Genomic DNA, 22348 nt, shown 5'->3' on the forward strand with positions numbered 1-22348 from the left:
CCCCGTCATGAATGGAGGGGTAACAGACGGGGTGGTGACAGGAAGTGGGAGTATTTAGAGCAACTCAGTCAAACAGGCACTACCTGTACATCACTATATTTTCATCAAGGGGAAAGGGGCTGCTGCTACACTTTTAAATTCACACTCTGGTGCCTGTTTTTATTTTTGCTTTCTTTTTCTTTGTTGTGCAATGAGATTGGTTTGAAATATGCTCTGGAAAATTGACATTATTGTTGTGTGTGTGTGTGTGTGTGTGTGAGATAGTGATCATCGCTTTCTTGTAGCATCAAATACAGCTGAAATATGATTAACTTTAGGATGCGTGGAGACTGTAAAGCAGCTGAAAATCAGTTTAAACCAAACTGCTCATTTAAAAAAAATCATGTTTTTCTGTGAACGTTGCAGAAAACAAAGAACAATGAGCTGGGAATATACTGTTGAGTACAGAATACAAAGACAGAAAATATGTCTCCCAGGGCCGGCTTAAGGCAGAGGCCATATAGGCGGTTGCCTAGGGCGCCACCTTCTGGGGGGCGCTGGTTGCCCTCTAAAAATAATAATATAATAAGTATATATATATTTCTTTAAATAACGCTGGGCACCCTTCCTCATTTTCTACATTGAGGTAACAAATGAAGAAACAAATAAATAAAGAAAAAAATACACTTTTCACCCCTATAACTCTCCTTATCACACTTTTTCATCTGTCTAGCCGCACTTATTTGTTAATAACAGTGTAAATTGTAGTGAAACTGACTTTTAAGCCAACAATATCAGTGACCAATTTTGTATTTATATTATAATAAATACAGTTATTCATGAAAATAATAATCTTTATGTTTGTCTTATAACCATTGTGATGTCCGATGTGTGTTGCAGTTTTCTGGGTTAGGGTTCTGCGGGGTTTAACTGGGAGGCTCCAAATCTGAATTTTATCTACGGCACCAAAAGGGCAAGAGTCGGCCCTGATGTCTCTGCACACGTGTCATTGCATACAAATCCATGTGCAGATACACATGTGTGTATGGATATCAATACATCGTGGGCCTGTTTGTTTAGCAGAGTCAGTCACATGCTTTGTTGGTTTTTTTTATCAGCTTGCCCTCTGAGCTGCGTGGCGTCTCTCTAAATACACCCAGGAGAAGTAGGCCAGCCTCTCAGGCCACTGTTTTGTCGATGAAGTCGATATCTGTGCCAGGGCAGAACATCCCCTCCACACCAACCGCCCCGTGTCGGGCCATTAGGATCCACCAGCACGGTGAGAAATAGATTAGGCTGCGGCAATGTGGGCCATGAAATCATCATCACCTCACCGCAGCGGGGGCCATGCGTCAATACTGACAAACGCGCGCATGCACACAGAGGAACACAACACGTCCGTACACACAAGCGCACGTGCACAACGCTTCTCACAGTCCATGAATTACTCAGAAGCGTGTTTTTTTGTTGTGCAGGAGAGCAACAAGGTGTTATATGGGCTATGTAGTGTCAGTCAGTGGAGTGTGGTCAAAGCCTGATTAGCTTATAGTGATCATTATTACTTCAACAGTATGAAAGTGGGGGGTGGGGGGGGGGGTAGCAGAGCAACACAGATCAATGGCCCAGAAGTAATCAGATCTGATCTGATCTGTGTGACATCGTCATGCAAGGTTTGTTTAAATTGATGCATGTTGAATGTAGGTCTGCAGCCAATGATTGTTTCTATTGATTCATATGTGGATACTTAAATTATTCATTTCATTTAATAAATGACAAAACAGTTTAATCACAAGTTCCCACAGCCCAAGGTGATATATTACAGTTGCTTGTTTTGTCCAACCAACAATTCAAAACCCAAAGATATTCAACTTGTACAGTATAAAACAGAGAAAAAGCAACAAATCCTCACATTTGAGAAGCTGTAACCAGAGAATGTTTTGCATTTTTGTTTGATAAAAGGAGTTAAAGGGGACATAACATGTTCATACTTGTATTTTGGGTTTCTACTAGAATGTGTTTACATGTTTTAATGTTCAAAAAACACATTAATTTCCTCATACTGTCTCTTTAAAGCCCTCTCCCGAAAAGGTCCAGTCTGCTCTGATTGGCTTGTGAGAAAAATTTGGTGCACCTTTGCAAAGGTAGTTCTCAAGATATGTTGTTGTCACTTTATTATATTTTCCTGTTTATCTAGGGCTCACATGTGTTGTAGAAAAAAAAGGTTGGTGGTTTTTCTCTCTTGTTGTTTCACACTCCGTTTTTAATCTCACTCTGCTGGACTAGTTTTGCCGTGCCCCCTCTTGATCCCACTCCATATTTTCCTGCGTGGCAGAAGAGGGGCCAAGCTCGGAGGTCAGGAAACATGCCTCCATGTGAACTGTAAAAATCAATGTGTCAGCACAAATGCTGAGTTCAAAATGAAAGATAGACTCTAGAAGGAGAAATGGCCTCTAAAATGGTTCACTTAGCAAAGTGATATAACGCCCACTACACAGTCTTTTTTTTTTCTTTCACTGTAATTACAGCCAGTTAAGTTGCTACAGATAGCTAGATGAGTGTCTTTTCTGGCATGAAGTCAGATGTTAATTACTTTTGCTGAAGTGATTTGCAGTTTCGGTCAAGCAGATTCTTTGAAAAGTCAAATTATTTACCATCCGAAAGATGCAAAAAAATGAACATTTCTGTAACACTATGTTTACAGTGTTGGGCTACTTGCCTGTACCACCTTGCACCTTGTTGCAAATTTGAATGTGTTCTTGTCCCTTGTGACTGCATTATGTTTCCCTGTTTGACTCACCTGCGTCGCACAACAGGACTCTGTATCACACATGTGTTGATACATGTTCCTGCAAGACTGATGGTGATAGTAATCATCTCTCCTCTGTCTTTGGCCAGCTCGGTTTCTTCTTTATGTGGATCATTGAGGGTTTATTTTATGAGTAAAAGGGTGCATGGCAAAGTCCCAAAGTGTTCCACAGTCCAAAGCAACAAATCAAGTCAACCTTGCGGGATGACTTCCACTTCAAAACTTTTTGAGTAACGAGTGTGAGTAGCAGTGTCATTAGGTATTAAAAGGTGGACAGCAGCATTTGAAAAATTATCCAGAGTGCACTTTAGGGGTGTCTCCAAATTTACATAGTCAAATCTCATTTGTCAAATCTTGCCTTTTGTCGACTCATGTTTTTTTTTTTTTTTTTTGCTCATTGACACCCGCTATGTTTAAAGGAACAGTGTGTAACATTGACTGGGATCTATTAGCAGAAATGGAATATAATATGAATAAGTATGTTTTCTTTAGTGTATAATCATCTGACATTAAGAATTGTGTTGTCATTACCTTAGAATGAGCCGTTCATATCTACATAGGGAGCGGGTCCCCTAAAGGATAATCAATGAGAGAAAGAGACAGAGAGACGCAAGCTGCAAACAGCTGTTTCTACGTATATATATATATATGCTATATATGCTATATTTAGCACTCTGATAGTGCTACCTTGCTCTGATTCATAAATGCATTCTTTGATTTTGAAACAGTAGTGTTTTGCTCTTGTTATTTAGCCTTTCTGAGGCAAGATGCTGCAAAGTTGGATAGTGCAGCTTAGTCTACATGGTGATTTATTCACACACACGAAGGAGATTTATTGAAAGCATGTTATTTTCAACTTTTTTATAAAAATATGATGATATTTATACCAAAATAGGCTATATGTCGGGATTCATTGGGAGAAACCAAGCAATTCTATTTATTCATTTATTCATCCAGCAAACCCCCTTAAGGCCAAGACACAACAAGCCGACATCACAGAAATAGCGACGATGAAGGCCAAGCTTGTCAACATGAAGCTATGTGTGTTTTGGCATGAAAAAAAAACAATATACTGTATGTATTTTTCCAAATTCTACACTCACATTGTTTTTGTCAAGATACAGTTTTATTGGCTGTCAAAAAACACAGCGATCAGTCGGTTGATCGTAAACTACAGGTTTCCTCTAAACTGTGTAATTATTTTGCACCTGCTCCCACCTGCCTGCAGAAAAAATGTCTGGCACCGAGCGACAGGCTGCCTCGACAATCAGTGCACTCTACAAGCCTCTACGCTGATCTGCGACTCAGACTTCCTGCAGTGATGCTTGTTTTTCCTTTCGAGTCCAATAGAGCCGACACCTCAAATTTACTCAACACAACCAAAGTTACTAATATCACAGGTGGCACGTATATAAAATAACACAAAAGACAGCGTGTGTGCTGTAAAGATCAATGTCAAAGACCAAAAAACACAAAACACAAAAACATGTGTGAAAGGGGAATACCACTAAATCACACCTTTACAGTATGTTATTCACTGTTCTGCCCCCTAGGAGGAGGATATAAGGAGTTTATCCTGCTTTCTCTTTTGTAATGTTACCATACTTCAACAGCCTAGCAAAGTAAAACCTGCCTTTTTTAAAAGAATATTCTGTCTATTACAACTTGGATCTTGGTAAGGCTTAGGCAACAAACTACTTAGTTTTGTTTAGGAAAAGATTGCGGTTTGTGTTTAAATAATACCGGAAGTGGCGTAACTTAAGTACGGAAGTTACATGACAAATAGATCAACTTTGACTTATGGTTTCACACAGGACGCGAACATCGGTCTCCTGGAAGAAAGTCCTGCAAGATGGCAAACTACTTTTACTCCTTTCAACCTTGACAGAGGCAGCACATACCAGATCCATTCCTTACGTTCTTACCTTTCACAATAAAAGCCTTAGACATATAATATTCGCAGGCGAGTATTTCGCATTTTTGTGCCGTTTAGGCGGCACGCCCCCGTTGTGTAAAGGCATTCAAACATGAGTAAAATTCGAGGTATTTGAATATTGAATAAGGTTAAGGCAAGACATGTAGTCATGATGCCGTCCATGTAATTTTAAATTGCTAATTTGTAAAATATCTTGACATTTCCAGTGGGTTGTCCTCTGAAGTGTGTCTTCTACATCTCCTCTTATATCAACCTAGAGATTAATGATTTAAATATGACATTTTAATCAGACAAACGTGTTCACAAGCATACACACAGATATCAATGCACACAGAATCTGCAACAGCAGCAGCCCATTAAGACATTTAATCACACAGCGGGACAGACGTTAATGTAGCCGGCCAACGGTGTCCTGGTGGGACAAATGATCCACGGCATTAATGCGAGTTGTTTCAACATCATGATGCAGAGGAAACAAACAGAGTATCCATTTAAATATTCTGATTGATAGTGTCATTGAATGTTTTTTATTCCTATCCCATTAATCAGATTTATCTTGCTACTCCTTTGGGCGTCCAGACCTTCACTGTAGGTTGAGAGCCACAGAATTAGCATACCTCATTTCAAGCGTCTACATCAGCACAGGATGTACCTAAAGTTAAAGAAGCTAAAGTGTCCTTCAGGAAAAGTGTTCTGCTTGTTCCTGCACTCCGACCTCCCCTTGGAAGAAGGCAGATGAACAGAGAATTTCCCAAATGGCGTCACATTAATCATCGTTGTTCGGTAAAACAGGACATTTCAATCCTTTTGTGAAGGAGTTTCTTCTGAAGTTATGTAAGTGTAGCTGATGGCGAACCACTGCTGGCACGCTCTTACTTGGCCTGGCTAAAACGTTCACTGATTTTTCTAATCAACCCCTTGTATCAGATCCAATTAAAATGGTCAAGCAGTTGAATCCTCAGCTCGGAATAGTTTCATATTGTTCCAGCCCCAGTACAGAGTGCCGTGCCCGAGGCCTGATGGAACGGGCCACAGCCACACTTGGGGAATTAGCAATTATTCTTTACAAGATATATCAAAAATATATGCATGCCTATGAATCAAATACCAAAACGGATTCAATTGATCAATCAGTGAACGACCATCAAATCAGTAGTCAAGAAACTTTTTATACTCTTTTGGATCTGGTGGCTACTCAGGAGGTAGAGCGGGTCGTCCACTAATCTGAAGATCAGCGGTTAGATCCCCAGCTCCTTCAGTCTGCATGTCGAAGTGTCCTTGGGCAAGATACTGAAGACTGTGATTCAACCATACTGCCCTCCCTTATTTGAAAATCTCCAACTTGATTTACCTTGTTTTCTGCTCGGCTTATTCTTTGATTACTCACAAATACAGAATATGTGTTATTTTGCAGTTCATTAACCAAGTCCTTCTGCAGACTAAAATATAGATACTGCAAGTCAGAAGGCAAAAAAGACACAGTCAAACATTGAGGCAGTGTGAGGCAGACAGGTGGGCGTATCTGTGGCCAATTTCAGGCTACATTTCAAGTAAAAAAGATTTGTTCTGGACTCTCACCCAGGATTCTGCATTGCCTGGTTAGATCTAATTCCCCTTTAAGTGAAGGTACAAGTCTCTCATTAAAATCACTGTCGGGAACTCTTTGGGTCAATTATTTCAAATGTTCACAGCGCAGTTCATGGTCTAATATTCTCATAACTGGAAATCAAAGTGACATATTCACACATCGATTTCCCGCAATATCACAGAGCTTTGCAAGCGGGAAGATGCCCGTTTTTCTCCCTCCAGTAATCTAATTCTGGAATAAGCGTTTCAGGAGATGTCATGAATTGAATTGAAATGTTTGGAGGAGACATTCAGGACTCCCACAGGGCATAAAAAGCAGCTTTGAACTGACTTTGTGATCTTTTATATTCTGTATTTGCACTTCAGCTTTAATACAGGGTTTCCCCTGCCATTATACATGTTAGGCGCAGCGCTTGAGCATTTTTTTCGCCCCGCCCATAGACATATGTATATAAGAAGTGGACATAGTCACTGTGATGTCACCCATTGGTTTGTGGACTGCCGTTTTGAAGCCTAGAGTTCAGCATTTTACAACCGAACGCTGAATAAGACATTTTTAGACAACCAAAATATTACAGTTACCTTTCATGATCTGGAAACACATTGTGAAAGGGTTAAAGTGGTAAGACAAAAACAGACAACGCTCAGACCGGACAACGCCGTGGTAGCAACCTGTCAATCACAGCCACGCCCTAAAGCATCCCCTGCTTTATGGTCTATTTGACTCTAAATGGGACCATAATTTACTAAATGAACATCATGCTGTATTGAAGAAGACTTGAAACTAGCGATCAAGACCATAAGCTCATGTTTACAATGTTTACTGAGGTAATAAATCAAGTGAGCAGTAGGGATATTTTCTCATAGACTATACAATTCTAAACGGACTTTTTGCATTTTGATCATATGACTTGTTGGTTGCTGGGTTGCAAACGACCCGCTTTGTTGTTGAGTTTGGAGCACTTGTTGCATATCTGTGTGTTTCTTTTTTGCAGTGACGTTGTACACTTGCAAAGCTGAGAATATGTGTGTGAATGTACTATGAGTTATATTCGGGCAGATTGGCATCAGAGGTAGCTGTGTGTTATTTGACTGGTTGTGGTCATCCTGTGGTGAGTCACACCGGATGACATGCATGCTGTTGAGTCACATCTCTGTACTCAGACTGTAACCTTATTTCAAAAGGCCACCGCTGACGATTTTGATCTCTGCTGAGCTGCTGCGTGCACATTTTCCAAGTTCTAAAATGGAAAGCTTTGTCGATCCTCAAGACCTGCAGAGCAGATCTCACAGAGATTATAAATACAGTACAACCACTCTGGAAATCTGATAGGCTAAAGAGCTTCACCAATACAACAGCAAGTATTTTCAATGGCTATATATTTGCATCATAGTGGTGTATAATGGCCAATAATCTGAGGTGGGCATTACTATGATTAACACATTCACAAGGTTTGTTTATAGGACCATAGCTCTCCTGCACGATCAGCACATAGAAGTTACAGTTGGTTGCAATCTGCAACCTCGCTGCTAGATGCCGCCAAATCCTACACACTGCACCTTTAACATGTCATTTAGAATATTTTTGTAAACATCTTTAACATACTAATATTGAGATAATACCGTAATATTAATGATAATATAAATGTCGTCGATCGCCCCTGCCTTAGTATAATAACACGTTGTTTACACCTTCTTGTAAAAAGGCTCACCTGTTTTATTTAGTAAAGAAAAGCAGACATTTTGACTTGTCATAGTAAGAAATGCACAGGTGTTACTGACGACATAAATGATGACTGTGAGCTGGCATGCACAATACCAGGACCCTGAAACTAAAGCAGCTAAATGGAATTCATCCATCATTCATTTTATTATTTTCACCTGTGATTTTCCTACTGTGACATGTTAAAATATCTGCCATGAAAAAGGCCTACAACACAAGGAGCTCAACCACCGTTTAACTGATTTGCAGTATCATGGTGTAACGATTTCATTCAAATTAACTACATCTTCATAGAATGTGAGTGTGATTAAATTTGGATGAGCTGAGCCTGGCCTACATTGAGTTTCTAAACACATTCAAGCCCTCATAACGAAATTTTTTTATAAAAATATCTTCAACTTTTATGATGTTGAAAGTTACACTAAGGCTTCACTAAGACCTTACGCTTGAAACTATTCAAATTAAGCTCTTAATATTCCCTCATTTTGGTAGACTGATGATATCCTTACCATGATGAAATCACCCGACATAGTGGAAATCAAAGATGCTCTTTCTCCAAGTGCTCTGCTTCATCGCTGATGCACAGATTTAGAAGGAAATTAATTATTCCTTCTAAATCTGTGATCTCATGATTCATTTGGTGTAAGGTTGTCATGATGGTGGGGTAACTAACTCTCAGCTAACGCTCTCTCCTGGGGTCGAGGGTGATAGATGTTACAGAAATCCGAAAGTGTCCCAATTATGAACTGTAATCAGACTTATTACGTGTATGAAGTGTTCCCATTATCCTGTTTAATCACAGTAAACCCTGGAGAGCAGCAGTTTTATTTAGGTTGATGAGGGAAGATATCAAGATATCTCTATTATATCAGATTTCAATGGCATTTCATAGTTTTAGTTTATTATCCAGAGCCCCCCCTCTCTCTCACACACATACACACACATCCCTGTACTTCTATCTATGTGAGGACCCTCATTGACATAATGCATTCCCTAGCTCCTTACCTTAACCTTAGTCATCACAACTAAATGCCTAACCCCAACCCTAACCCTGACCATAACCTAAACCTAATTCTATCCTGAACCTTGAAACCAAGTCTTAACTCCTTAAAACTCTGACGGCCCGCCGGTGGACCCGGCCGCTATTCTTTCTTTCAGAGGTTGTAGTGGGCTGAGTTTTTAAGGTAGAGGGAAGATAATGATATCATGTGAAACTAAAAAATCTAAGGAACCCATTGGTACCATGTAGGGTTGGAAATTAAGACCACCCACCAGCCAAATGCTGGTAAAATATGCAAGTGGCTGCTAGATTTGCTTCACTCACCAGCCAAAAAAAACAATGGCAATCTATTGAGTGGCTGGTGGATTTTAGAGTCCACCAGACACAGTGGCAGGTGGACAAAAAAGTTCATTTCCAACCCTGGTACCATGTCGTGCTAGTTTATGTCATGCAGTTTGGGGCGAAAACCATGCTGTTTTTACTTCCCCTAAACAGTCATGGTATTGCAGAAATTGGGTATCACTGCAAAGCTGAGACTCTTGTGGTTCCAATGAGCTCAATTTTATTCATGTGTGATGATGTTAGTCCTGATAGCCATTTCATTGTAGTGAGACCATTTTTTGAAACTTGACCTCACTGTATATTATTAGCCGTGGTGACCCCTAGGATAATCACAGCCTCATGAAACTTTACAGCCACAAAGTAGAGACCTAGAGCATTCAGAGGTTGTATCCCTCAAACAGGCCTTTGAGGAAGTGAGGACGGACCAAGATGTTCTCACTTTCCAAAAATGTCTTCACTCTCTTTGTTAAAAACTTGTTTTGGTTCTCACTATGTGGCAGGTACACACACACACACACACACACACACACACACACACACACACACACACACACAACTTGTGAGGAAAATAGCTGTTGGCAAAGCAATCTCAGCAATAATATGCTTCAACAGTGCTTTTAATTATGTGTTGATTAATTGGGTCTCTGCACCGGATTGGATCCTTTGAGCTATAATGAAACAATTGCAAGGTTACTCTTCATGCTTATATGAAGTATAGGTATTCATTGAAGTTGTAAGCATATTTTGTATGTGTGTATTCGTCTTTGGACTACATGCTTTTGCTTGAATTTAATGTGCCAATCTTGAGAATGAGAACAGAAGAAGCCTAGAGCAAATGCAATTTGAATGTTGATGTTGCTGTATTGCTGGGAAACAAGCTTTGTGCATCAAAAACATTTTATGCCAAGTATTGCTCCGAGTAATTGGTCCTTAAGGTCTTGGTAGACTCAGTGGTTTTGTAGTTCATGGTTTATTTTTATGAGTAATGAATGAGTGGAAACTGACTGCCTGAAAACTGAAAGGCACATCTGGCATCAATATGATATTCAGAAATATGCTTTGGTCTTTAATCAGCACTTTAGGACAAGTCATAGTCAAGTCAGCACACTGACACACTGACAGCTGTTGTTGCCTGTTGGGCTTGAGTTTGCCATATATGTTGATAAGAGTATTAAATACTTCTCCCAATCTCCCTTTGAGGTACATTTTGAACAGATAAAAAATGTGTGATGCTAAGATGTTGATGACGATAATATCGATGATGAGGATATTGCGGATGTTGTTGATGTTGATTAGATGATAATGACATTGATGATGTTGTTGATGGGCTGAAATCAACAAAAACACGGGTATGGTCCTTTAACACAACCACTAAAACTATATGTGTGTGTGTGTGTGTCCACCAACAACCTCCAGATTTACTGTATAAACTCACACACTTGTGAAATCAAATTTGAGGCCAAGACTTTTCTGTAAATAAGATCGTAGGTGTTTCACTTTCAGCAGCCTGACAATGTTTTACAGGACATTTTATTGTCTCTTTCTAAATTTGTGTTTTGCTGCTGGCTGGTTGAGCGGTATCAGACCCAGATGGAGCCGTCCCTCTCCGGCTCTCTTCGGGCCCATTAGTGTCAGACTCTGGGTTTTCAGCTGGTGCCAGCACCCATCTGTTTCTACATCCCCTGTCCTCCCACGTCTTTTTTAGACTTGCCATTGCCACGGGTGTGTGTGGAGGAGGAGGAGGAGGAGGAAAGGAGCTCACAGTGACAGGGACAGCTGACACCAGAATGTGTGTGTGTGTGTGTGTGTGTGTGCCCGCTCTGTCAGTGGAGACCTGCCTGGCATCGCTGAGGCAGAGTGATGATGTTTGGCAGTGGAGTGGATACTGGGGTTGTGCCCTAACTGGAAATGTTCCAAGTTGAATCTGATTTGATGTGCTAATGGTTCCTGTCATTAGTTATTTATTAATATTTTTTCTAGGGTTGTAAATTGCATATTAAACACACGTTTTTTATCTGTTTAAAATGCACCTTAAAGGGAGATTTATCAAGTATTTAATACTAATATCAACATGGGAGTGGACAAATATGCTTGCTTTATGCAAATGTATGTGTATATTTAGTACTGGAAATCAATTAACAACACAAAACAATGACAAATATTGTCCAGAAACCCTCACAGGTACTGCATATAGCATAAATAATATGCTCAAACCATAACATGACAAACTCAAGCCCAACAGGTAACAACAGCTGTCAGTGTGTCAGTGTGCTGACTTGACTATGACTTGCCCCAAAACGGCATGTGATTATCATAAAGTGGGCATGTCTGTAAAGGGGAGACTCGTGGGTACCCATAGAACCCATTTTCATTCACATATCTTGAGGTCAGAGGTCAAGGGACCCCTTTGTAAATGGCCATGGCAGTTTTTCCTCGCCAAAATTTAGTGTAAGTTTGGAGCGTTATTTAACCTCTTTCGCGACAAGCTAGTATGACATAGTTGGCAGCGATAGATTCCTTAGGTTTTTTAGTTGCATATGATCATATCCTCACTCTATCTTTAAAACTGAGCCCGCTACAACCTAAAAATCTCAAGTTGCGTTAATGCGTTTAAGAAATTAGTGGCGTTAAAACAAATTATAACGCGTTATCACTTTAACTTTGACAGCCTTAATTAAAAAAAACAAAACAATAGTATTCATGGCCTCTGCCTCATTACACTACAGTCCAGTACACCACACAGGTGTAGCCCGCTCTGCTGTTATCTGGTGTTGGTCTGTGGACAATGATGCAGCAAATAAAAAAAAATCATTTCCTTATAATACAGATCAATGACTTGTAGGGAGCTGACCTGGTGAATATCACACAGTGTGAGAGACTTTATGTAAAGAAAGGGCTAATACGTGCTTGCAAAGGAACCCCAGTACCGCTGATTGATTGCTGCGGATGTGGAGGAGTAGATGGATGTTTTTGACGGGGAGGGGGTGTACGAGAAACGTCATCTCGATTGCGCGGAGAGATGAAGAGAGAAGGATGGAAATTATATGATAAAATAGATGTAAAGACCGTGTTTAGATTGGCCTGTGTGGATGTGCTGTATAGCTGCTAGAGTTAATTTGCTGCATAGCTGAGCACTGAAAGCATATAAAACAGCTGCGTATTGCGGGGAGATAGCCGCCCTTAAGACAGAGCGGCACTGCAGGATGCTGGAAGGGTTGTTTGACAAGATGTGGATGCCCGGAGGGAGGAGGTTACTGCAGTGCTGCCTTCTCAGACCTTTGAATTCCCAGGACAGCGTCCTGGAGTGTCTAGAAGTTCATGTCAAACAGGATCAGCGAGGGGATTTGACAGATTTATTCTTTTTTTAAAGTCATGAAATATCCATGACAGTGGTGTTCAGAACCCAGGCATACATTCCACATCCTGCTCTGTGTGTGTGCTGATGTTTGATGGTGTTTGCACTGCACCTTATATTGGTGTGACCATATTTCAAGATTTCAGATTTGCATACTTGAACACCCCTTAAAGCTGGGGTATGTGCCATCTTTGTAATCAAGTAAATTGTCTTTGCCAAGAGTATTTCATCCAGCCAGAGTTGTTATGTGAATGCAGAATAGGTTCAGAGTCTGTGTTTGGCATCTAAGCTCTGACCTTGTCACTCCCCGCAAGAATACACCAAGCTCAGCACGGCAGAGATTGGGGCTTGACAATAAGGCCCGGGCCAGACCGGGCACGTCAGCAGCACTTGGCGGTTGCCTCGTTGAACTGCTCCGTCTCTCACACGTGTTGTGTCCACACCAGCAGTGTTTCTGCTGCTGCCAGCTGTTTCTTTCTACATAGAGTTTCCCTTTCATAATTTCATTTCATTATAAACGTCATTTATATTTATTTTAGACATAAAAAGGTAAAGAAGCCTATGCTAATTTGTAAATAATAGTAATAAACCACAATTAAAAGCTGGTACTTTATTAATTCATGGAACCCTGGAAGTCACTGCATTTTCACATTCATGCAAATATTTCAGAATAAAAGCCTTCTGTTAACAAATGAAAGAATTCTGTCCACAAAAAAAAAGCTAGAGGGCTTTTATTTTGAAACGGAAGCAGGAAGTGTTTAACAATAAAAAAAATGTTGTCATGTCTGTGACATATTCTACATATATAGACATTGAAACTGGAGTAATGTTGCTGGTATGACGTCAATATACTGTCAAAAGATCATTTTCACCCTATTTTTGCTGTGAACTGCCAACAGGTGGATGCTGGGGTGCTTATGAAATGGCAGCAGTGAGTTTTCTGGTGAGTTGAGAGAGTAAGTAGAGAGCTGAGCACTGAAGGCTTGAACACAGTCAGAGTCTGTCATATGCGAGTTGCAGCACACTTGAGATATCTGCTTCAACTCTCTTTGCTCTATTAATAGAATCAAGTGATCTTATTTAGCCTTGATGCTAATGGTCTAACTGGGTAATCACTTTTCAGCATGTTTCTGATGATGCCATATGATGCAATTATCAACTGCTTCTCACAAATTTCAGTTTTTAAAACATCTGAGAGCTGATTACATTTGTTTTTATTCTGTGAGGACTGTTCTGTATAAGCAGAGGTGTGTAGATTAAAAGGAGGTGCAGGTGGGTTTTATCTTGTTTTTTCTATCCTAGTCTCAAATGTTTTAACCCTGTCGTGGAGGGAGATTGCATGAGTCTAGATTTGAACAGAGATGCACCGATGGATCAGCAGCGGATGGAAACCGGCTGGTTTTAAGCTGATCGGCCATGACGGGTGACCGGCCGACCAGTCTTATAATTCATATTTTTTGCCACTCACATAGTCAGATAGCAGGTCAGACTTTTAAAAAATTTGAAATCGGAATTGACCAAGAAAATTGCAATCGGTGCATGCAAAATGATCTTATTGGCTCAGCTGCTTGTCATGGACACACTCCTTCAGGAGTATGCTTTAGTAGTATTTTGAATAAAGTATTTTGGGCTAAAACACCTGGAAGAAATAGCAAAGGAAAAAAACTACCCTTCCATTATTCATGAGGAAATTTGACTAATATGCTTTCTTCACAAAAGACATTCTGAGGTGAAAATAATCAAATTAATGATGCTTCAGTTTCAGGCTCCTGGTATTGTGCATTCTGGCTCACTGACACACGGTCATGGTTTACTGGGACACTAACTGAGCCATTGTTAATATTATGAGTAACACCTGTACTTTTGCTGTGATATAACAAAGGTCAAAATGTCTGCAGGGAAAGAGGCTTATTTAGATGAACAGCAGTGCAGCTTTCGTAATGGATGAGCTCATCTTTTCATATTTTTGCCGCAATAATGGAAACCGAACAAGAACAGCAGCGTGTACTGGAGTAGTATTGTAATAAGGCTCTTGTCCCTGTCAGAGCATTAACATGTTTAATTCTGTCGAATTTGACTTCAGCTGATAAAACTCGGCCCAGATATGAGACAGGAAATGAGACTGAAGTGATAATGAAACATCTCCATGTCGCTGGCAGGGAGCATCACTCTGTCAGTTTTTCGATTGGACGGGAGATAGAAGACTTACAGTCTCTAGATGGAAAACAGTTCAGTTGATTATTTGAAATTACTGAAGGCTTAAACGGCTCATAATAGGAGGGCAGAGAAGCTAATTACTTCACATTGACAAATGAGTTTGAAGACCCTTGAGACAAAATCTCAAGAACTCTAATACATGTCTGTGTTGTTTCCTGCAAAGATCATTACAACAATGGCAGACTGAAAGTAGCTGCCCATTTAATTACACCATTACCTTGTTGCTCTTGATGTTGTTGTCCATGAAAATCTCTGAAGCATGTTATTTAGCTACCAAAGATCAACCCATAAACCCCAGACTATCCTAATCAGTCTGTCGCCAACGCAATGTACCCTTTTGATAGTATTAGTCAGAGTTGTTTTCACAGTGATTACTATAATTTTGGCCAATTTCATGTGCTGTGGACAAAATCTCATTTAAAAATAGAAATTAAAATGGGTAAAAATCATGAGGCAGCCAATCCATTGGCTCTGAGTTTTGAAAAGCCTGCCGTTGGTAACAGTACCTCCCTGTTAGCCTGGTTCCAGACAGTAGGGAAATTGGTTAGTGGAGGTGGTATGGATGCCGATTGACTAATAATTTGCAGCACTAATTGCGGTCAGAGGAAAAGAAACCAATGTGGAGTGTTGGTCGGAGACGTCCTGATGTGAACTGTAGTCTCTGATGTCAAAGGCTGACACTTAATACACCCTCCCTAGACAGTTTGGCAGCGATGAAACAGCTTGCTTCTTCTGTTCTTATCCGCAGCGCCACATGAGGTTGCTTGTCAGAAAAACATTTTAAACATTTAATCGAGCTGTTGTTTTTCTGGTGACGACAGTCTTAACCTCGTTAAATGAGCCTTGGTATCACTTTCTCTTTAGAAAGTGGAAAAGGGAAAGCAAGAGTGAGCCTTCAGTTGCCCTTTTCTAATGGACTTTACTGCTTTAATTCCCCCAGATGTTATTAAGATGAAGGTCTATACTGCAATCATGTTACAGTCATTTCTCTCAGTGTAATTCCAATCTATTTCAGCCTAATGCAGCAGCTTGGTGGTGGTGCAGCAGGTGGAAAGCCTGTGTAAAGAAGCTAAAAGGTGCACTGGTTTGTGCAGCATTATTCATGGCCACCTGTCCAAGTCAGCTGTGTATTTAAATTGGCTGCGACCCTTAAGTGTCCTCCAAGGACCTGGGTGCCATCAACTCATACTTGGTCCTGAGGAGTGGTTATTTATTCGTGCTGACTGCAGGATTCTGACTGCTCGCCCCGCCTGCTACTCGCCCCCATAAATAGCTCCAGTATGTTCATTAGCTCATGTTAAATAAAAGGGCAAAATGGCATTTAGCTTGGCAGGCACGCAGGGAACAGGGAACCATAAAAGGTGTACTTGTTCTCATTCTTGGCTTTTTGTTTTGTTGATGCATCTTTTCCCTGTAGCAGCTCTTCATGTTTCAGAAAGGTTTCCCTGTCAGGATTGTTTAACAGAAAGTATCCGCTTTCTGTCTCTTAATTTGCAATGTGAACAGTTTGCTTGCATCCAAATTCATAGTAATGGTAGTTTGTTCTGGCCATTGCGGCTTCTGCTTTGTTGGTGCATAGGTTGTTGTAAATCCACTCAGAATCCCAGACCCTTTAAGCTTTGATTGATAATTGATGCAGATTTAGAAAGCAGCATTGATTTGGTTGAATTATGGTCCAATGAGGGATCCAAAACTAAATGAAAGTCACCTCCAGTTATACATAAACCCTCAACCACACCTAGTTTCATCACTGAGTTATTGAAAAAGAAATTGGGTCATCATAAGTGGGTCCATATATGTTAATGAGGATTATTTTGCTGTTGTTGAACAGAAAGACTTTGATGGCATTCTTGGCAGAGGATCGGGCTTGTTTACTACCTGAAATCTTGTGTAATGTTTGGCATTTCCTCTTTATCCTGAGTTTTGGGAAGAGCTGAAAGCCTCCCCATGATCCCTCTGGGACTACTTCAGGGTTCTCTCTGTGTGTCTAAACTGTGGCCGACCCCTGTCCATCATCAGTATTCATTTACGACATGGCTGATTATGGTTTCGATATGTTACAGTAAATATCATGTGTGCTTGGGAAATGCCCGCCACGCAAGGATGATTTTTATTGAAGAGATTAACTCAATATCCTATTGGGAACACAGGTGTAATCTATTTATGACTGACTGATGTTGTTGGTACGCACGGTTATTCCCCCTCTATCGGCACACGTTTGGTAAATGATGCAATGTTAACAAAGGATAATGCAGAGGCTTACAGTTTACTGCGGTGAGCCTCATCTGTTTCTCTGAAACAAAAGATATGTAAGACTTCAGGGGAGTAAAAAATGAATCTGTCTCCTCTCCTCCTCCTTTCTACTCATTTGCATCAGCTCCCATCTTTTGTGCCTCCTCGCTCCTCTCTGCTGTATAAACCTAAATCAAACACACAGTAAAACAGAGCAGTAAATCAAATACCGTGGTAGCTACAGAGGTTCACATGCCCTTTAAGTTAAAGTAAGCCTTCTGCTGTGTGCTGTCGGAAATTGTATTTGTTCAGTGTGATAGGAATCCAGTCTGTTCACATGTTATTTAAAGTACAGATACAGACTGTGTCAATAAATGCAAAATCTATATCTGATGTCAGTTTTGATTTTCACCACCAAAAATCCCACAGAGGCCTGGTTTCATGTCCCCATGCATCCAACATTTGTTGTAAAAAAATGTCTAATCTACTAAATAAATCTTAGTTGACTAAGACCAAAATGAACAATTAGTCGACTAATCGACTAAGAGGGGGCAGCCCTAGTCTGAATGTTTGTGTCTTTTTTCCAACTGACTCTTTATGAAGTCATCTGATCAGTTAAACATGAAGTCTCCTTCCTCTCTCCGTGTGCTACCATGTCTAATTTATTTTTTGTTGCTTTGTTTTCCTTTTTACGGCCCCCGACGATATTCTGCCAGAACTTTCTGTAATTCGTCCGAAAGTCAGAACCCTGCAATCATTTTTTTCACACTAGAAATGAACCAAACCACTGTTCAGTTTGATCCGGAGACCACCTCTTTTCGCCGAACCAAGGTTGGGCTGTTTAGTCCGGACTGTGGTTCGGATCAAACTGAAAAGTCTGAAGGTTCAGACCAAACGAGGTAGCTGTGAAAGGGCCCTACGTCATGTTTGATTTTAACTCCGTTTTTTTTTTTTCTGTTTTTCTTTTCTATATATAAATATAATAAAAGCTATATAAATTCATGTTTAAGAAATAAAAAATAAAAAAAGATGATTAAGAAGCGCAACATAGCGTAGTATATACTTGAGGTTCATCATTGTTTCATGGAATGTGTTTCATTTTCAAACATGGGAGCAAGTGCTCTTTTAAAAGTTATACATATGGCTTCATTTAATTTAGTAAAAAGAAACCCACTCTTAACCAAATCTCCTTTGTTGCACATAATAACACTCCATACACAGGACTCTGGTTATTTCATCGTTCACTGGCTTGCATTATTGTGTTTAAGTAATTTTCTGTTGTGTTATTTGTTTTCAATGTCACATGGCAACACTCCTGTGCACATCAAAGGTGACCTGGGACAATGGCTGCATTCAATATGCATGTGTATAGTGGTGTGTGTCTGTTGGCATAGAAGAACATTGTGAAGCAGACCTTTTATGTTTGTGTGTGTGTGTGTAACTGAAGTGTTTGTGTTTTCATGTGTGTGGTATACATATACCATTCTCCCCAGTGATGTCAGACCCCAGGGACCTCCCGTGGGCTCGGCTTGCTATTTGACAGGCATGTTGATGAGAAGCCTGCAGCCATGTATTTCCTCTTTGCTCTGTGGGATAAAGGCGACTGTTGATATTAAACCTGAAAATCTGAAATGTTTTAAATTATATTTTGCATTTCAGATTTCAGTCCAATTGAAATTGCAAAAATGATCCCTTTGTGCAGTCACAAATGATGTAAATGGGTCTTTAAACGTTGAATTTTTGTGTAGGAAGGGTGAAAATATTTGATTTATCAGAATGCATCTCCTTTAGGCTCCAGGCCTCTGAGTGGGTGGGCCGGTGTGGAAAGCTGAGCCAGCAGGGAGACAGAGAGACAATGTAAACACACTTGCACACAAAGTGTAACTTAGAAGCCAAGGACAGTGTTCTGTTACCCGTGACAATGAGGACCATACCATCTAATAGAAACTGATGTTGATGTTTGCATAGTTCTTTCCCCTTTTGGGTATTTACCTGTTTATATACTGGTTTGGTATTACCACCAACGCTGTCCGTCACATTGTCGTCCATAGTTTTAGAGTTGGACGACGAGAGTGTGTTCGATTGTGGCGTTTGAAGCCTTTGAGGATTTAGAGGACTTGCCTAAAGTCGCCCTCCACTCTCTCACTTTTTGCTACTTCGTGTGGATGTTTGACCTTCACTGTGCAGAATGATGCATGTGCAGAGCTTGACATTTAATTTTTGGAAAGGGAAAAGTTTCTCTGTGCTCACTTTGAATCTGAGTTTAAAGGCACAGTGTGTAGGATCCCCCTAAATCCTACACACTGGTCCTTTTGATACGTGGATGTACATGACATAGTGGCATCACGAATAGTTTGAAAGCCAATTGTGGTCCAGTATGCAACTTATACAAGTTGGATGTGGAAAGTTGAAACCTCCAGGTCATACACACTGAGAATGGATATATTTATATATTCTGGATTTTTCCTTGAAGAATAATTGAAATATTGTGGCAAAATCTTTTTAGGCACAAATTATTATTATTACAAGCAGAGTATTTTTCTAAGTTTTAGAGTATGTTTGCATGTGATCTTTAGTAGGGCTGTCAAAGTTAACACAATAATAACGTGTTAACACAAATTTGTTTTAACGCCACTAAAGCAATTAAAGCAACTTGCGATTTTTATGCTGTAGCGGGCTCAGTTTCATGTCATACTAGCTTGTCGGCAAGGAGGTTAAATAACGCTCCAAACCTGTGCTAAATTCTGTCGAGGAAGAACTGGCATGGCCACTTGCAAAGGGGTCCCTTGACCTCCCCTGAATTTGCCTTGGTGTTTGGTGCATGTAAACATATTAAGAGGAAATACAAATAAAGACAGAGTACTGCAACAGTCAAGAACATAAATATAGAATAGAAAAATTACAATAAATATATGAAAAAGAAAAAATACTATAACATAACAAATTCGTACTATATATCATACTAATAATATAATATTTAATATTTATTCTTGATGAAAGGGCTGCACCTTTTGATATATTAACTTTTTATGTATGCATGTATGCAGGGCCACATTAATACATTAATTCATTAATTCTAGGAGAAATATATGGATTCTGTAAACATAAGCTGCTTTTATGATTCCAATTATTACCTCAGTGGTCTTCTTTGCATAGCAAATGCACACAAGGCGTGGTGGGATCTCATCAGAGCCATCCGTCTTCTATGAAAAGACTTTCTGATGACAGAGCGTCTTCCTGGAAATGCCTGCATTAATATTTTAATACCCGCTGTCTTACGAGATATTCATATGCGTGGTCCACTAAAGTCTGCTGATATGCGCTCCAGATCAACACCAACATGAACATCAATCATGTGCTCCACGATTTACAATATTCAACTAGAAATTACGAGCGGTTTGTTGTCTGTATTGTCTTTTTACTCGCCAATAATCAAATGACATTTCCACCACGTGAGTTTTATTTACAATTTCTGGAATGTTTTAGTTTTGCCTTTGTGAACGCAAACCGGACCAGTTGGAAAATGTAAACAATGTACCATCCTTACATTGGTTCGGTTCAGGAACCGGACATTTAGGCCCCGTCTACACGTATACAGATCATTTTAAAAAACTGATATTTTCCCCTCTGTTTTAAAAAAAGAAAGAAATTGTCCACACGTTTCATCTAATTTGCTTACCTATCATGAGGTAGACAGCCAATCACTCTTCCTCTTTTTCTTTTGCTTGGCAGATGGCGACTAGCCCACATCTTGGACCCAGCATCTTATTGCCTTATTGACTTCACACTAATGAGATACATGTTACCTAATGATTAGTATCATGAAGACATTTCGACTGGCAACTTTGGATTCACATCCTGCAACAGAAGATATCAGTCTCCCATGCCAACAGATACGTACTTCCCCACATATAGTGTGCATGCATGTATAGTGATGCATAATATGACTATCTAAAGTCATTAGTCGCGCGGAACCTCTTCAGGCATGAAAAAGTTCTTATCCAGGTAGCACAGAAGGAACTTTATTGCCTCCACAGTCTTTTGATCTTCCCACACACAAACAAACTCGCCTGAAAACAAAGAAAAAAAAACACACACATGCAGACAGGAAAACACACACAGACATGAATACTCTCACACACTTTTGCAGACACTCACAGTTTAGTGGCGGGTAATGAGACCATACTCTATTCAGACATGCACCAGCTCCTGCCTATTTGCTGTACTTCCTGTTTTCCATAATTCATGCCTCTCCCCTGCAGTGTCTCTTAAGGAAATGAGGGCAGATGAATAAAGCTTTTAGGTGGAGAAGCTGTTGGTACGTTTGTTGGCAGTGAGGTGTCCTGCTGGTTAGAGATGCCACCTACTAACGGAGAAGTCACTTGTTTGACCTCTAATATGCGTTTATCTTCAGCCATGTGGCCCTCAGCATCAGACTGCACACTACACTTCTTCAGCAGTTAAATGCATGCATCACACTTTCTAGATTCTCAGTAAATCAAATAAAACAATGTACAGTATATCATTTAGGGCTGTCAATTTATTTAAATATTTAATCGTGATTAATCGCATGATTGTCAATAGTTAATCACAATGAATCGCAAATTAATCCCACATTTTTTATCTTCTCAAAATGTACCTTAAAGGGAGATTTGTAAAGTATTTAATACTCCTATCAACATGGCAATGGGCAAATATGCTTGTTTTATGCAAATGTATGTATTATTTATTTATTCATTTCATCTATTTGAGATTATTTTTGATTGATATTGCAATTGCGGTATGATTTGCGATATTAAAATCTCCTTAACATGATTATGGTATGATTTTTGAGGGGATTTTTATCAAACAAAGATGTTTTCTTAAGTCTGTAGAGTATGATTTGTAGGCCAGGACATGCAGCACCACAATATTTAATTTAAAGTCGTGTTTTTACACACATTTCTTTAACAAATATTGCAATTTTAACAAATACTGTGATTTGAAAATATCAGTAAGCCATATTGAAATTTCAATAAAATTGATTAATTGTGCAGCCCTACTCTCACAGTATTTATTTATTAATTTAAAAAAGACATGGAAATCTCACTTTCAATAAGGGACCACCTTTTAAAAATGTTTTGTCTGTATGTAAATCCAGAGGTGCATTAAATTACAGCCAGTGATGACCA

The 22348-nt window shown here is 39.8% G+C and overlaps 1 protein-coding gene and 1 long non-coding RNA gene across 6 annotated transcripts in view; one reads left to right on the forward strand and one right to left on the reverse strand.

Annotated features, from left to right (window-relative positions):
• Positions 1-22348, forward strand: part of whrna (whirlin a) — a 150884-nt gene that overhangs the window by 31667 nt on the left and 96869 nt on the right. The window lies entirely within an intron of this gene.
• On the reverse strand, positions 3846-22137 carry LOC119478306. The gene is made up of 3 exons (XR_005204415.1): positions 21989-22137; positions 4566-4576; positions 3846-3857 (listed from the first exon to the last, which is right to left on the reverse strand). It is a non-coding gene; the product is annotated as an uncharacterized LOC119478306 (long non-coding RNA).

This window comes from Sebastes umbrosus, chromosome 19 (genome assembly GCF_015220745.1).
Source record: "Sebastes umbrosus isolate fSebUmb1 chromosome 19, fSebUmb1.pri, whole genome shotgun sequence".
In the NCBI taxonomy this organism is placed as follows: Eukaryota; Metazoa; Chordata; class Actinopteri; order Perciformes; family Sebastidae; genus Sebastes; species Sebastes umbrosus.